The sequence below is a fragment of the Felis catus genome, chromosome X (genome assembly GCF_018350175.1).
Source record: "Felis catus isolate Fca126 chromosome X, F.catus_Fca126_mat1.0, whole genome shotgun sequence".
Taxonomy (NCBI): domain Eukaryota; kingdom Metazoa; phylum Chordata; class Mammalia; order Carnivora; family Felidae; genus Felis; species Felis catus.
In genome coordinates, this window is record NC_058386.1 from 106763720 (window position 1) to 106779041 (window position 15322).

The window sequence follows — 15322 nt, forward strand, 5'->3', positions numbered from 1 at the left end:
TGGGTGGTTCAGTTGGTTAAGCATCTGACTTGATTTTGGCTCAGGTCATGATCTCAGGGTTCATGGGATTGTGGGATCGAGCTCCATATGGGGCTCTGTGCTGACAGTGTGGAGCCTACTTGGAATTCTCTCTCTCCTTCTCCCTCTACCCCTCCCCTGCTTGGTCGATCTCTCTCTCTCTCTCAAAAATAAATAAACATAAAAAAAACCCAAATACTTGTAGAAAGCCTACTCCATGCCATGGTAGGGGATATTGCCGGTGGGCGGGGGGGCACAGAGAGAAAGGAGGCTGTAATACACAGTTGATAAATACTGGGTTCCTTCATCCAAGGAAGTGGACATCCAGTTGGAGAGACAGGCAGGGTGTGGAAGTGCTAAACAAAGGGCCAAGCTCAGTGTGGTGGGGGAAACCTCTGAGGAGCTGTTAACTTCAATGGGGAGGGAGTGGGGGTTCAGGGAAAGTGGCATGAAAGAGCCAGCTTGAGTAATTGTTCAGTGGGATTTCAACAAGCCCAGAAGGGCCTAGAAAATGCTGAAGGAGCAGTGGAGGAAGCGCTTGTCTTGTCCCAAGAATGGTAGAGGTCTGGTTTGGTGAGAACAGAGGCTTTGTGAGGGGCCTGGAAGGGAAGGAGGCTGGAACCAGTTCATGGAGGACCCTGGAAGCTAGGTGAAGGCTTATACACTTGATTTTGTTGGCAGTGTACCGCGACAGCCAGTTTTTCAGGAGGGCAGATGATTTCTTAGAGTTTCTTCCACCTCTAACACTGTCTGTATGATTAAGAACCCTGTTAAGTGCCTGGGGGTCTTAGGGAAGCAAGGAGGCTTGACCTCGAAAGGCCTCTGGGGTGATTTTAGCCCCCTTCCTCATTTTGCCCCTTTGGCTATAAAATCCAGAAAGGCTGTTAGTTGTTTACAGAGTTAAGTTTAACCAGACACACTGTCTCCCCAAGTAGACCCAGGGCTCTTAGAGGGCAGAGAACAGGCCTTCCTCAGCATGCAGTGGGCTGTGGGAATGCATCTCCAGCAGTAACCTGCTGTAATAGGTTTTGTGTGCTTGAGATATATGAAGAGCAAACAGGAGCAATGAATTCTCCCCCACGGCCCCTCCCAGAACGTAAAGGGAAACATCGTAGAGCACATAGTGTATGTAACTCATGGTCAGCCCTGTCAGCCTTAGTACCAGCCTCACTCTTTCCCAAATTTGCAAGGCTCTTTCGGTACCCTTCTCTCTCCTAGTCTGCTTTCAACTGAGGTGGCTTAAAATGAACGCTTTGGCAGTCCTGAGATTCTGACTTCCAAACCTGGCTTCACCTTCAACTGACTGGGGGTCAGGGGACGGAGGGAGGACCGGAAGCCTCAAATTTGCTTCACTCTGACACTGAAGATCTAAAGCACTGAAATGGTTGTCCTTGTTGTTGTCATTGCTGTCGTAGTCTTTGTTGTCACAAGAGTGGGCTGTTTTACCAGAGAGATAAGGAAGGCCTCTGATTTTGGAACAAAGAAGAAAATTGAAGCAATTATCCTCTGAATTAAGTCAGAGGTTGGTTTAAGGCTTCAATTAGCTGGGGAGCCCCAAATGCCCTATTTTGTCCGGTCAGCTTCAGGAGGGCAGAGCCCAGGCAGATGTCACCCCTAGGTCTCTGTGCTTGGGAGGCTGGTGATGCTGACACTGATGATAGTAACACTTGCCTGAGTCCAGTAGTTTATGGTGCACAAAATTCTTTCCCATCCATCATCTAATTTGATACTCTGGGGTGTGCTTGTGAGAGAGTAAGACAGGTGCACTGATTTCTATAGTTTGGAGTTGGAAGGAAGACCCAAAACACAGTACCTGGAATTGGGCTGGCACTACTTGAATGTTAGGGCTCTCCTGAGGTCCCCCTGCTAGCCATCGACAAGACAGAACTAGGATCTGGTTCTTAGAAGTCTCCAAACAATCCTCTTTCCAATACACCAAGCTGGCTCTCTGAGAGTCCAGGCCTAGGCCAGGAGCTGTTATTGATGGAAGAAACAATTATTTAAAACTCTGCCTGAAAAGGAACATTTTGGCATTAAAGGGAGGTGCTATATACTATATTGAAAAGAACTCTGGATGTGGAGTCAGGATTACTGGAGTTGAGTCCTGGTTCAGGAATTCACTAGCCACGTGACCTTGAGCAAGTCACTCATAGATGCCCATAGACTCAGTTTCCTCAATTACAAAATCGAGGGTTGTAGTGAGAAACAAATGAAATAACACAAGTGAAAGGCCTTGGTAGACACTCTGACATTGTACAAAGGTATTATTATTATTATGATTATGTTGTGGTTCTAGCCTCATATAAAATAATCATTAATCTCTACATTCTTTACAAGGTTTCCCACAGCTCTCTCTACCCTGCTCCTTGATTTCCCATCACCTCCTGTAGGGCAGGAAGCGTGGCCCCCAACAGGAAAGGGCTCAGAGAAGCTAGAGCTGCAGCCAGGAAATAACCATCTTGCCCCAACCTTCATTTCACCAGATAAATGATGCAGCCAAATGGTGAGATACAGATGAGTGGGAACAGAGGTGTCCAGAATCCATTTCAGCCTCTGACCAAAGAGCAAAGTAGCCCCAAGGCCCTAAGGCCCTTAATAGAAGTGGAAATTTAGTAATTACCAGATAAATTAAAATCAGTGAAGACAGCCAATTTAAATCAAAGCGGAATTGGTGGAGCCTGCTTTATCAGGCCCAATAGAGGTGATCCCCCACAACTTAATAAAGCCTTTTGAATTCATAGGTTGATTAGTTTAAAGAAATCATTTCCAAATTTTCACTTTCCCTTGGTGCAACTTAGGCCAAACACTTTTTAAAATGTGTGTGTGGGGGGGGGGGGATGCACAGGAGGATGGGAATGGCCAAATAAAACAGCTAGTGAAGAAGTTCCCAAAGCAAAGTAAAATGGCAAGTGTTATGTCCACACTGCTGGCAGTAGATTTTGAGGTCGGTGAGGACAAGCAGGAGGGGTCATAGAACACCAGGCCTCAGACAACAGCAAAGCCACTGCTACCTTAGTTGCTTGTCCTCCTCCGCAATAGTCCTCCTTTAAGCCAGGTGAGGGAGACATACCAGGCAAGTCTCACCTGCCATCTCTAAAGTCTTTCCACTGGAGAGAAGACACCCCATAGCTTAGAGATGGAACCTCTGGGCCTGGGACAAAGAAGGGGGGCAGGGAGGAGGAAGACATTAATCCCTCAGGGCTTCCTTCTAGTTCAAATGACTCTCTGGCTTCCTTAGTATGGATAAATATATAATAAATAATATCAATACATCTGAACATAAAGATTTTTTTTTTCAAATTCCTGCTATTCATTTCACATTCCGTGTTTACAAAGTCCTGAACCCTCCAGGAACTGCTGGGCACCTCCCCTAATACCCTTTAGGCTGAGGCGATGCCTTTGAAGTCCCAACCGCGGGCTCAGGGTTGGAGCTGCTAAGAAACACCCTAAGACTGAAAGCAAGTCTGCCGGCAGCTTCAGCTTCTTCGCAAGCTGCTCTCCTCGGAGTTAATGTAAAGTCATCAGAGTTCCAATGTGGACCGCAGGCTTCTCAGCCCTTCAGTTCTGGGGATGGCCTGGGATGTAAACACATACGAGGACTTATTCCTTTGGCCAGGCGGGGAGTCGTTAGGGTAAAGGGTAAGGGTCAAGGGGATTCGGTTTGGTGACTGAGGGGCCCGGGAAGTGGGGGGGGGGGGGCGGGGGCGGGCAGAAACGGAGTTTTCCTCGAGCCAGGTTTTCAGCCCCAAGTTGTGCAGGCTTCCCTCTTTACAGATCTTTCGTCCCCCTCCTCCTTCCTCCCTAGGGCCTGTCGCTCCTTGTACCCCCCCACCCCCGCCCCAGGATGCCTCCACTCCCGGGCTAGGGGCTGCCTTTTGAGGGTGGTCTCGGGGATGTGCGGCACGGGCGGTTGCCACGAAGGGTGGGCCGCCCAGGAGACGCGAGGCGAGGCTGCGAGCCCCGGCATTTTCCCTTCCCAGCACCTGTCCCATTTGGGCGCCCGGGCTAGGGCTGGGGCTGGGGCTGCGCCCGCGGGCGGCCTCGGTGCCCGAGCGTCAGAGCCTTGCACCGAGGTCGCCTGGGTTAGGGAAGTGGGGGGCCGGGGAAGGGGCGGGGCGTTTGGCGAGGGCGTCCCCCCCCCCGCATGTAAGACCCCACGCCCCCCTCCCAACACGGAGGCTAAACGGAGAGAGAGAGTCATACATAAAGCACGAGTGAAAACGCTCACTCTCCGACCCCGAGCGGCGTTGCTCGCCCCCCCTTCCTGGAGCCGGGGGCTGGCCCGGGAAGGTGGCTCCGTTCTTCCCCCGTGGCCAGTGCGGGGTCTGCGGCTGCCGGGAGAGGTTCCGGCTTCCCCAGGGCTGGCAGGGGGAGCCCCGAGAACTGCAGGCCCGCCCCCCCTTCCTCCTCCTCCTTCCCCTCCTCCCCCACGTGTCCTCCCGGAGCCCAGCGGCCTGATCCCAGCACCCCCCCCCCCCCCCCGCCACCTCCCTCCTCCTCTTGCTTCGCCCGCTTCCCCGGCGGCGTGGAGAAGAGCAAAGTTGCGACAGCGGCCGAGGGGCTCTGCCCAGGTGAAGGGGGCGCCGCGGGGGGTGGGGGATGGCGCGGCCCTGCGGCGGGGGCGGAGGGAAGATAAAGAAACTTGCTTTCCGCGGCCCCCACCCCGCGCGGGTTCGGATCTTGCGTGGACCGAGCCCTCGTGGCGAGACGCGGCAACACCGCTGGGACCGAGGCCGGCACCGGGACCCAGACCCGGACCTCGCGCCTGGGCCGGCTCGGCGGGCGCAGGCAGCGGGCCAGGCCGGCACCCAGGCAAGGGCGGGGTGGGTGGCTGTACACCGGACCGAACCGGAGACTCTGGTGGCCTGGGCGCGGGCCGAACCCGGACCGGGCCGAGTTGGGTGGCGAAGTAGGACGTGGATTCGGGGGCGGGGCGCGGCAGGAGGGGGAAACCAGGCCCCGCCGGACTGGCCTGGGCGTGGGGGCGGGGGGCGAGTTCGGGGCACTTGCTGGGCTCGGGACCGAGCGGTAGGGCGGGGCGGCGCTAGGGGCTGGGCCGGACCCGCGGGGAGAGGGTGAGGGGGGGAACCGGGGGTGGAGTAGGGGCGTGGAGTTGCGAGCGGGGTCTGGCCTCGGCCGGGGGCGAAGGTAGATCGGCGGGGCCGCCAGCGGAGGGAGGGAGGCCGCGGCAGCGCGGCGGCGGCGAAGGCCAGCTTCCGCGGAGTTTGTGCCCCGGCTTCCCGGGCTCCGGCCGCCTCACGCGCACAAATGGGGCTAGGGGACGGACTGGTAAGCAACTGCGAGTGTTAGACGGTGTTCGGCGGCGATTCCGGGAAAAGCTAGGAAAGGCACCGTCTGCAATTATGCCGCACCCCCCACCCACCTCTTAGCATCTGGATTTTGCTCTCAGGGGGCCGCGGACCCTCCCCGCCACAACCCTTTCACTCTCAGGCACTCCCACCGCCTCCCCCCCTTCCTAGGCCATCTGACTCTCCTAGGGGTATGTGTTTGGGGGCTGGAGGACGGTGAGGGGGGCGGCGGTATACTCTCCCTCCCACGGCAGAAGCCTAGTTCGTATCTTATTCTTACATGTAGCGTTGCTTCGAGTCATGTGGACATTGGGGTTTAGATAATCTAACTCCATTCTTCCACCCCAAGCGATTTGATGGCTTTTAAGGAAAGGGAGGAATCCCTGGATTTCCACGCCTAGGACGAGGTTTGAGGATTGAGATTCACCCCCAGCTCACTTCCACTCCCAACCCCTCTTTCCTTGTAAGCCATTTCCACGGGGATCCGAACTTTGGGGGGCGGTATTAACGTGCTTCTCTATCTCTACACAGGGTCGGCGTGGCCAAGGACGGCTAGTCTCTGAGGGAAAGTAGCCACCAGTCCAACTCGGGTCGCCCCCACTATTACTTCGGTGAAGGGGGCAACGCTAAGGAGATACTGGTGGGCAGGGACCCAGTATAAGGGAGGGGGCTGGGTAGTCGCCCCCGGAGGGACTCCATTTCTAGTAAGGTAGGGAGAAGCGAGCTCGGGCTTCAGGGGAGGGGCTCTGGGGAGGGAGATGGGGGGGGTGGCGACGACGGGGGGGGGGCGGGAAGAAGGGGGGAGTCACGCCCTGCTAGCAAGGGGAGCCTCCCTCAGGCCCCTGGGAGAAGGGGACTGAATGTATCCGTTCTGTGATGCCCAGCAGGGGAGGTCTGGGGTCTCTGGATTTGCACACTGGATCGGGCACCAGTGGCCTGAGAAAGTCAGGTCGGGGCATATGGTGGAGAGCGTTGGGGGAAAGAGACAGAAACCCCTGGCTTTGGCGCCCTGATCTTTTCCCTTCCTCAACCTTCCCATTTGAGGGGCGTTGAGGGCGGGGGGGGGGCGTGGGGCTCTTGCAGCCCCTAGGATTGAGCGCCTCCGCCTCTCCTGGGAGTCTAGCTTTTTGCCCGGCTTGCTGCAGCCACTGCTGCTGCCTCCCTCTCCGGAATCCGCTTGGTCCTCGGAGCGATCCCCTCCTCCTCCCCTCCCCTCCCAGTGTCACCGGGGCTGCTTGGCTCTGCCCCCTTCGCCGCCGCTTGCTCCCTGCTTTCGTCCCTCCCTCTCTTGCTCGCTCCCTCCCTTCGCCTCCACCTCCCCATTCCTCCCCCCCCGGCGGGTGGCATTCTGGGAGTTGTAGTCCGGTGGAGCGGCGGCTGGCGCCGCCCGCGAACCCCGCCGGACTCCACTTCCCGTCGAGCCCTGCGACCGGCACCCACTCCACCAGGCTTCGCTCGCACACACAGACACACACACACACCGCTCTCCCCCTCACTCTTTCGCTCGCCGCGGCTGCTGCCAGTGTGTGGCTCTGTCTCTCCTCCGCTTTGCCGAGCCCTCCCTTCTTCCTCTCAGTTCCTAGAGTCCGACCGCCGCCGCCGCGGAGAGAGAGGAGAAGGAGGTCGGTGGCAATAAGGGGCGGAGGGGGGGCACCAGATCGGGGCAGTATTAGGCGGGTGGCGGCTCAGAGTGGGTAAGAGGGAGCCCGGGTGGCGGCCTGAGCCTCCCCGCGGAGCCGACCCGGGAACAGGTGCGTCTTTTTTTTCTCTCCCCCAACCCCTCCACCCCTTTTGACTCCCCGGCTTTCTCGTATCCCCCACCCGCTTCTTTCTATCCTAAGCGTTTTCCCAACCCTGTCCCTTCATCGCCCCGCGGCCGCTCTGCTTGCCCCCCGGGGGCGCCGTCCTCTTCGTGTCCCCGGACGTAGCGCTCCCTGGAGCTCGCTCTGTCCTCGCCCCTCCCTTCGGGACAGCTCCCCTCCACTTCCCACCTTCGTACCCCATCGCTGCCCTAACCTACCCCCTCCTCACCCCCTTCTCCCTTAGCCAGGTGAGACTTGTTCGCCACGATCTGAGAGTCTTCTTCCTGGCTGGGCGGGGGTCTCCATGGAAACGGGGGTCGGGTTGATCCTGGGGGGGGACCATTGGAATTACCCCACTCCTCGGAAAGGGAGGTGGAGGCTACCGTCTTGTTAACTACCTGGCCCTAACCACCCCCCCTCCAATTCAAGGATCCAATGATTCCAAGGGAGGCTGGCCAGGAGGGCAGGGCGAGAAAGGGCTTGTTTTGGGGGGGGGGGTGGCTGTCCGTGATGAAGTCTTGAAGAGACCTGGAGAAAATACCCTCCAACCTCAGAGGGGAGGTGCGACGGTTGCTCTTCAAGGCTGCTTTCTCCCCGGTGTTGGGGTGCGGGAACCATAGGGTAAGGGGTACCCCCTAGGTGGCGGCGGGGCCTGGGTTCGGGAGTGGGAGTGCTGTGATGGGGGCAGGGGCAATTATCCGAGTCCCTGGAAAAAAGGCGGGGGATGACTTCGGAGCGCCCTGGCTCCGCTGCCCTCGCTCTAGGGGCGGGGGCCGCCGGGCCGGGCGCGGCGGGGAGGGGGCTTAAATTGAAGGTGGATGAGATGGGGGCAATTCATACTAGCCCCGGCAAGCCATGGGGAGATCCGGCGTGCAAGCTCTACACCCGCTTCGCGCCAGGCCTGGAGGCAAGGGGTCTGAGAGCGAAGCCGAGGGGTGGAAGGAGGGAGGCTCCGGTTACGGGGCCGGGTTTCGGGATCAGGGGCAATCCCCCAGCCCTTGAAGGAGGGAGAGGGATGGCTGCGAACCTCAGGGCTCCCCCACCCCGAGTCCTAAGGGGCGTGAGGAACAGACAGCAGGCCCAGCGGAGCTGGATTCGAGCGGATCGCGGCTGGGGAGTGGGGGGGGCTTAGTGGTGGGCTTCGGGGGGAGCAGTCCGGCGGCGGGGCGGGCGGGCGGGGCGTGGGGCTCCGGCGGGCGGCGGGGCGGGGCCGGGGCGGCGCTGCTGCCGCCGCCGCCGCTGCCGCCGCCGCTGCTGCTTCTGCTGGGGCCGCCGCAGCCGTTGCTGCCGCCGCCGCCGCCGCTTCTGGGCGGGGAACAGAGGCCAAAGGGAGTCCCGTGCAGGGGCAGAGGGCGCAGGCGGTGCGTGGTGGGGAGGGGGCCGTCCTGGGGGCGGGGGGCAGGCGGGGGGTGGAGCCCCCGACGGGGGGCGGTACGAGCCCGGACGACGACGACGAAGAGCCCCGGGGGCCGGTGCATGGAGGACGAGGTGCTGGGAGAAGGAAGGGGGGGGGGGGTGGGTCCCGCGACGGGCCTCGTGGGCTTGGCTCCTCGAGGTTCTGCTTCGGGACAGAGTCCTGCAGGGGCGCCCAGAGGCCCGGGTAGGGACAGGGAGGTGAATTGGACGGTGGAGGGGGCCCTCCTCGCCGGGGTCCCGCCGAGGGGAAGGCTGGGCCAGAGGGACGTCCGGGGTAAGTCTGGGAGGAGCCGACCGCACCTCGGCTGGGGATTTCGTGTTATGGAGGGGCGGGAGATTGTTGTAGGGAAAGATGTGGTAGAGGGGAAAGGAAGAGGGAAGCACACTGCAAACCCGGGAGGCCAACAGTCCAGGCCATGGAGGTGCCCTTCTATTCCGCCTGCACCTCCCCCCTCCCCCAGTGGAAGCACTGTTTTTGTTTTATTGTTTTGAAATTTTCAGTGTTGGCTGTAGGAAGCTGTCGATGTGGTGGTGATACTTATTCATTCTTGGTGTCTTCTAGAGTAGATAGTAAGGACAGGCGTCACTTGGCGAGGACACGTCTTAGCCCAGGGTTTAGGGGCTGTTTACGCAAGAGTGGGAAGAGGGCCTGACAACTTCGTGCGACAGCTGAATACTCAGGGCAGTTTGGAGGTCGTTCTCATAGCGTAGCAGTGGAATGTAATTGCAAAAATCTTTGGTGAGACTTCTGGGGGTGCAGTTGTAGGTTAGCGTTACCCTGGTTGGCCGCATGGTCCGTTCAACTTAGAAGGCTATTTCTCAAAGTCACACTGCCCAACGTTGGGGAGATGAACAGGGGACGCATTTGGTGTCGGAAGTGGATTAGGTTGATAATAAAATCCCAAGGTTGGAAGGGACTTTAAAGGTCATCTCATTCTCTGTTTACCTGACCTGTCCTTGAATGTTAGGATAGGGGGAACTTTGTTTTGGGGGAGATGGAGCAGAGTTTAGGGGTACTCAAATTGAATGGTGATGTCACCAGGTGGTACTGAAGAGGACAGTACACAGGAAAGAAATTTGGAGGACTCCACTGGGGATTAAATGGGATAACTCAATCCCCCAAATCACCCAGAAGCTTCAAATAGAAGCAAAAGGTTGGGAGAGCAACATGTAAAATTTTGATGGAGTAGCAAAGTTAGTAGGAAGGACTGGGGGAGCTAGGAGGAGCAAGGGGCTTGATGACTCAAGTTCAGAGAATCTGAAGGTTGATAGAGTTTAGGAGGGACATGGTTGTTTTGACTAAGCCACGTGCTGTTGATAGGCAGGCTCATCTTTTGATAAGGCAACTGGAGCGGCTGCCTTTGGGATAGATGGGGAGGACAAGAGGCACAGGCCATGGGACACAGAGCCTTACTCAAATTGACTTGGAGACGGCTGGCCCTGTTACTAGCTATGCAGCGAGGGTAGGATTCTTTATGTTCTGGCTCTGAGAATCATTGATGGAGGAAGGGGTTAAGGAGGACTGTTTCTTTAGAATAGACCATAAGGAAAAGACAGCAAATTATTGGGATAGGGCAGAGGAAAGCTAAGTCCCTGGAAAGTTCTGTGGTTGGAGTCTGGATTGGGCAGGGTGGAGGGGAGTTCCAGAGGAAATGGTGGCTGCACCAAGGGCACTTGGAGATCTGGCTGTTTTGATTACTGAGAGCTGGTAGGACATCCGACTCTCAGTGGCCTAGACTTTTTTGGGAAGCAAAGGGTTTCCTCCAGGGGTCTGTTTGCCTTATTCCTGCTGCAGTTCACTACATAGGAAAAAAATGTTTAGCACAGGTGGCAGAGAATCTCACATGATGAGTCTGGATTATGGGTTTCAGAGAGGGGCTTCTTTTAGGGGAGCAGAATTATGGGAGAAAAAGACTTGAATACCAGAAAGAAGGAAGGCAAAAACAAAAGTCAGGAAGAGGGTTGTTTAGGCAGTGGAGGGGGGAAAAAATGATCATTGCTGGTTTCAGGTCAGGGTCAACTAAGGAAAAAGTGGAACCTTGAAATCTCCAGGCTAATGTTTTCCAAAGTAAAGTTTGAAGAACCCTTAAGACTCTTTACACTTCCATACTAGAATCACTAGGTTTGGTGCAAGAGATAGGACCATCTTGAGTAAAAATAGGGTTAGAGAGAAACTGGCATGTAGGAAGAAAATACACATATTTACCCATAGGGAAATAGAGAATTTAGAGATAGTATATAGGGTAAAAAAATGCAGGATGTGAAAGAGGGTGGAATAACGAGGCAAAGGAGGAAGGTGTTTACTCAGATGTCATCTGGAACTAGGGTCAGAGAAGGTAAAAAATTGCCTTGGATAGCCATTGCCCTGGGAGGGCCCAGGAAGCAGAGGTTAGCTGAGATCCAGGGCTTACAAGTCTAAGCATTAGTTGTAAAATTAAGGCTAAAATAAAGATACTGAATGGGGGAAGGAATTCACAGACCTAAGTAGAATGGCCTTGAAAGAAGGAGAAAGTGGGAATACACCAGTTTTTCCAGTCTGCAAGTGGGAGGAATCCTAGATATAGGGAGGTGAATTATGGAAATTCCAGAGTGAAACAGGATAAAGAACAGTGGCCTTAGAGCCTTGGGCCAGAATTGGAGGGTGGGGTGGGGGCATGGAGGAGAGACACTAATCATGGGTTGGACATCTGGACTGGTTCATTGATTCTAGGCTGAGAGCTCCATTTGAGATGGAATAGAATGGCCACAGTGGGGTAGAGAGCTGTTTTCCAGCGTTAGCCAGCATCTGGGATTGAGAGAGGAGGAGTTCATGGTTAAGTTGGGTGGGAAAGTGAACACTAACAGAGAGAGGGCTGGGGAAAGTGGAAATTGTTGGGGTAAAACAGACGGGAAAGGGGAGAAGCCACTGAGAATTACATAAGGGGGGAAGGAAGACCCTAGACCTTTGAGTTTTCAAAAGGAAAGGAAATTTCTTAATGCCGGAGCTCCAGTTAGGTGTGAGTCTATGCTTGGCAGAGGGTTTAGCATCAGGATGGCCAAAGAGGGGGGTAATAAGAAGTAATCTACCTCTTGGCCACTAGGATGCTAGTACAGTATTTTATGTAGTCTCACATACTAACTAGGCTTTATTAATGTCAGTTTGGAATGGTTATCTTTAAAGTAATGTAGAAACTGTTCTTTTTCTAAATTGTACCCTTTCCACTGTTCATAACTTGAAAGCAGTATTTTATGATGAAAACTTTCTTTGGTGAACTGAAGTTGAAATCTGGTCAAGAGTAAAATTTAACTCTGTTTCTATTCCCATAATTCAAATGTGCTGTTCTGTTTCCCTTTTTTTCTTTTTTAAGCAGAAGCCACCCTTTCCCCATAAAACATTAAAACATGGATAATTGTTTGTAAAGTGGCTGCAGGCTGCACGTCAAGGTCATAGTTTCCCTGGTCAGTGAATTGTGATGAATTTGAAGAGTGATGATTTATTATTTGTAAAATGTGATAATTTTCAGATTTACTCGTGGAGAGTATGTGAGGCAGGATACGTCTTCATTTGGATTTTAAGAAGATCTTAAGTTTAGCGTCTGTGAAGAATTGAGAGTACTGAGGGGCAGCAAAGCTTTGTGTTTCAGGCTTCTTTACCGACTGTCAGCTAAGAAACAAAATTTGGTTACCTCATTGCTAAGGTATGTCTAGAAATCTTAGTGTTAGTGCCATTTAAGGGTATAGTCAAGTTTTGTTATAATGTTGGTGTCTGGGGACAAGGAAAAACAAGCAGACTTTCATTTTTCCAAGTTCTATGGAAAAGTGCACTGTACGTGACTCTGATCCCCAGGATGAGTCAATGCACTCTATACCTGATCCATGAGATGATTAGGTGTCTCATGATGACAGGTCTTTACTCAGTTTAACTTGGTCGCACCTTGTGTAGGTTAGTATCTTGCAGTGGTTCTCAAACTTTGGTGTGTCTCAGAATTAGCTGGAGGGCTTTGGAGACATACTGCCTTAAGTTAGAGTCCTTGCTCTTCTACTTCCTGGCTGTGTGGTAGAAGCAAATTACTGAACTTTCTTGAGCCTCAGTGTTTTCATCTATAAAATGGAGATGATAATCCCAGTCTCACAGGGCTATGAGGATTGCACAAGATGATATATACATGGCAGACCAGCTCCATAGCAGGAGTCCAGTAAATGGCATCCATTATTACATTATGATCTAGTTTTGCTTGTTCAATGGAGTCCTATGACCTTTTATATTTCTCTATGCCACATGGTGGCAAAATAAAAACTATCCACAGCTCCTGAGCACTCCCACGTATCTTGATTCTCTGTGCTCTTTCTCCATATTCCTGTTGTATTAGTACATGTTTAGCATTTACAATGTGGTAGGAAGGAATAACTTGGCTCACCACTGCATTATTGCATCCACCTTTGAGGTGGAAGGTGGCAGTTTCTCCAACAGCTGTGCTGTAACACTGCTCACTCAGGATTTTAGGGCAGAAACTGAAGAGTCTATATCTAGTTGAAACTTCAGGGGACATTTTGGGCCACGACCCAAACCTAGTTTACTAGGGTGACATTTTAAAAAACGATTGCTTTCTGAAAAGGGCTGCTGTGTTTAATTACAACTGGTTGGGCTTTCCAGATGTCTCTAACATCTGGAAGTTCTATAAAGGCTGGTAGATAGAGCCTGGGTCTTGCATGGCTCTATGACAAGGATGTTCATCAGCAATTGGATGGGAGAAAGCATGTCTCGAATACCTCAGGTATCACCAGACCAAACTTCTGAACACCAAAAAAAAGGGGGGGGGGGCTGTAAAATAGAGATCCTCTCTGCAGCCAGAGTGGACTTTGATGCCAACAGTCAGCTATGCCAATATAAGGAGAGAGTAATAGCTGGCCAATTTAAAACAGTAGATCAGTTAACAAATTAATAATTTCTTTTTTGGCTTGGAAATGTATTATTAATCTCTACCTGCCCCCGCCCCCCAGCAGATTTACCGTCCTATTTATATTTTGCTTCAGCAGATATTAAAAGGAGTTGTTCCCTGAGTACCCACATACTGTAAGTAGCAGTAGGCAGTCCATAAGTTGGCTGTGTTTAAAAATTAGCTGTGGCTAGGGGCGCCTGGGTGGCGCAGTCGGTTGAGCGTTCGACTTCAGCCAGGTCACGATCTCGCGGTCCGTGAGTTCGAGCCCCGCATCAGGCTCTGGGCTGATGGCTCAGAGCCTGGAGCCTGTTTCCGATTCTGTGTCTCCCTCTCTCTCTGCCCCTTCCCCGTTCATGCTCTGTCTCTCTCTGTCCCAAAAATAAATAAAAATGTTGAAAAAAAATAAATAAAAAAAATAATAAATAAAAATTAGCTGTGGCTAAACTACACTCAAATAATTGGAAGTTGACTTTGTTGTTTTGCCCTGGCCTCATTTTATTTCTGATTGTCTTTATTGTGGAAGTAAAGAAAAGACAGAAGAGAAAGGCTGGTAGATAGAGCCTGGGTAGATAGAGTCTTCCTTTGTAAGAGACCAAAGGAAGTAAAAGGCATCCACAGACCCAGTGCTTTTTATGCGGGATTCTTGGTTTCCATGTGACCTAGAGAGGATTTTAGTTTTTCCCAGTAGTTTATTTACTGAGCACATATTGTATGCCTTGTATCATGCTCGACACTATTGGGAGTGGATGTTAAAAGAAGTAGAAAATATCCTTTCTAGCCTTGGGGAGCTGATAGCATATATACACTCTATATGTGTACCTTTGAATGAGTAATGTATATATATGTGTATATAGATATACACGTGTACACTCTATATGTATACCTTTGAACGACTAATTTATTTTATTATTTTTTAAAGTTTATTTAAGAGAGAGAGAGCACAAGCAGGGAGGGGCAGAGAGAGAGGGAGAGAGAGAGAATCCTAAGCAGGCTCCGCACTGTCATTATGTAGCCCAATGCCAGGCTCAAACTCATGAACTGTGAGATCATGATCTGAGCTGAAGCGCAAGAGTAAGGCGTTCAACTGACTGAGCCACCCAGGGGCCCCTGAATGAGTAATTTATGTAAAATGAGTTGAGCCCCTAGTCTGGAATGAGAGAATAGAAAAAATAGTGTGGTAATGGCCTTTCCAAATATTTGTGTGAGAGGTCCAAGACACTTAAAAAAAAAAAAAGGCACAAGTTTAGTGAGGAGGAAACCTCTTTAGATGAAAAATTCCGTATCATGAATGCAGTATACCGAAATGGAGACACCCAAGGGCCACTCTCACAGTCCATAGCATGGAAGACACAGAAGCATCATGAAAGGGATTCAGATCTCAGATTACAATGATTCAACTTTGGAGTGTGAAAGACACACCAAATATTCACATGGTTCTGCTGAAGACCAAGACGGAGGAAAGTCAACTCTTATTTTTTTTTTTTTGATCTAGAGGAAATAAGTGCTTTTAAAAAAAAAAGACCCTAGTTACTTACCATGCCATTTTGAGGTGGCTCTGCATTTTGAAAAAGACTGATTAATTTCATGATGATCGCTTAGGCTTTCTAGATATTGGTGACATTTAGAAGTTGTATAAAATCTTGTGACTAGATCCTAGGTTTAGTATAAAGCTATGATGAGGTGTTTTCCTTAAATGGAGTAAAATTATTTTCCTGCAGCAGGAGATGCAAGTACTATTTGAATAACAGGAAAAAAGTATGGTAGTGGATAGAAAAGCTAAATGGACTGGTGGTATGAAAATGTGAGAGATTAAAACTTTTGCTTTTGCCTCCTTCATTGTTGGAATTGATTACCTTTG

At 52.3% G+C, this 15322-nt stretch overlaps 1 protein-coding gene across 6 annotated transcripts in view; it reads left to right on the top strand.

Annotated features, from left to right (window-relative positions):
• Positions 1 to 4498: 4498 nt before the first annotated feature.
• BCORL1 (BCL6 corepressor like 1) overlaps positions 4499 to 15322 on the top strand; it is a 63910-nt gene continuing 53086 nt past the window's right edge. For 2 of the 6 annotated variants that reach the window (XM_011279470.4, XM_045050494.1), the window contains exons 1-2: positions 5157 to 5307; positions 5859 to 6036. The gene's annotated coding sequence lies outside the window, so the exon portion shown is untranslated. Of the gene's footprint in view, positions 4590 to 5156; positions 5308 to 5858; positions 6037 to 6390; positions 6950 to 7056; positions 7079 to 15322 lie in introns of those variants that run through there. The other 4 variants (XM_006943993.5, XM_019824262.3, XM_006943992.5 and 1 more) reach the window with 4 other exon arrangements.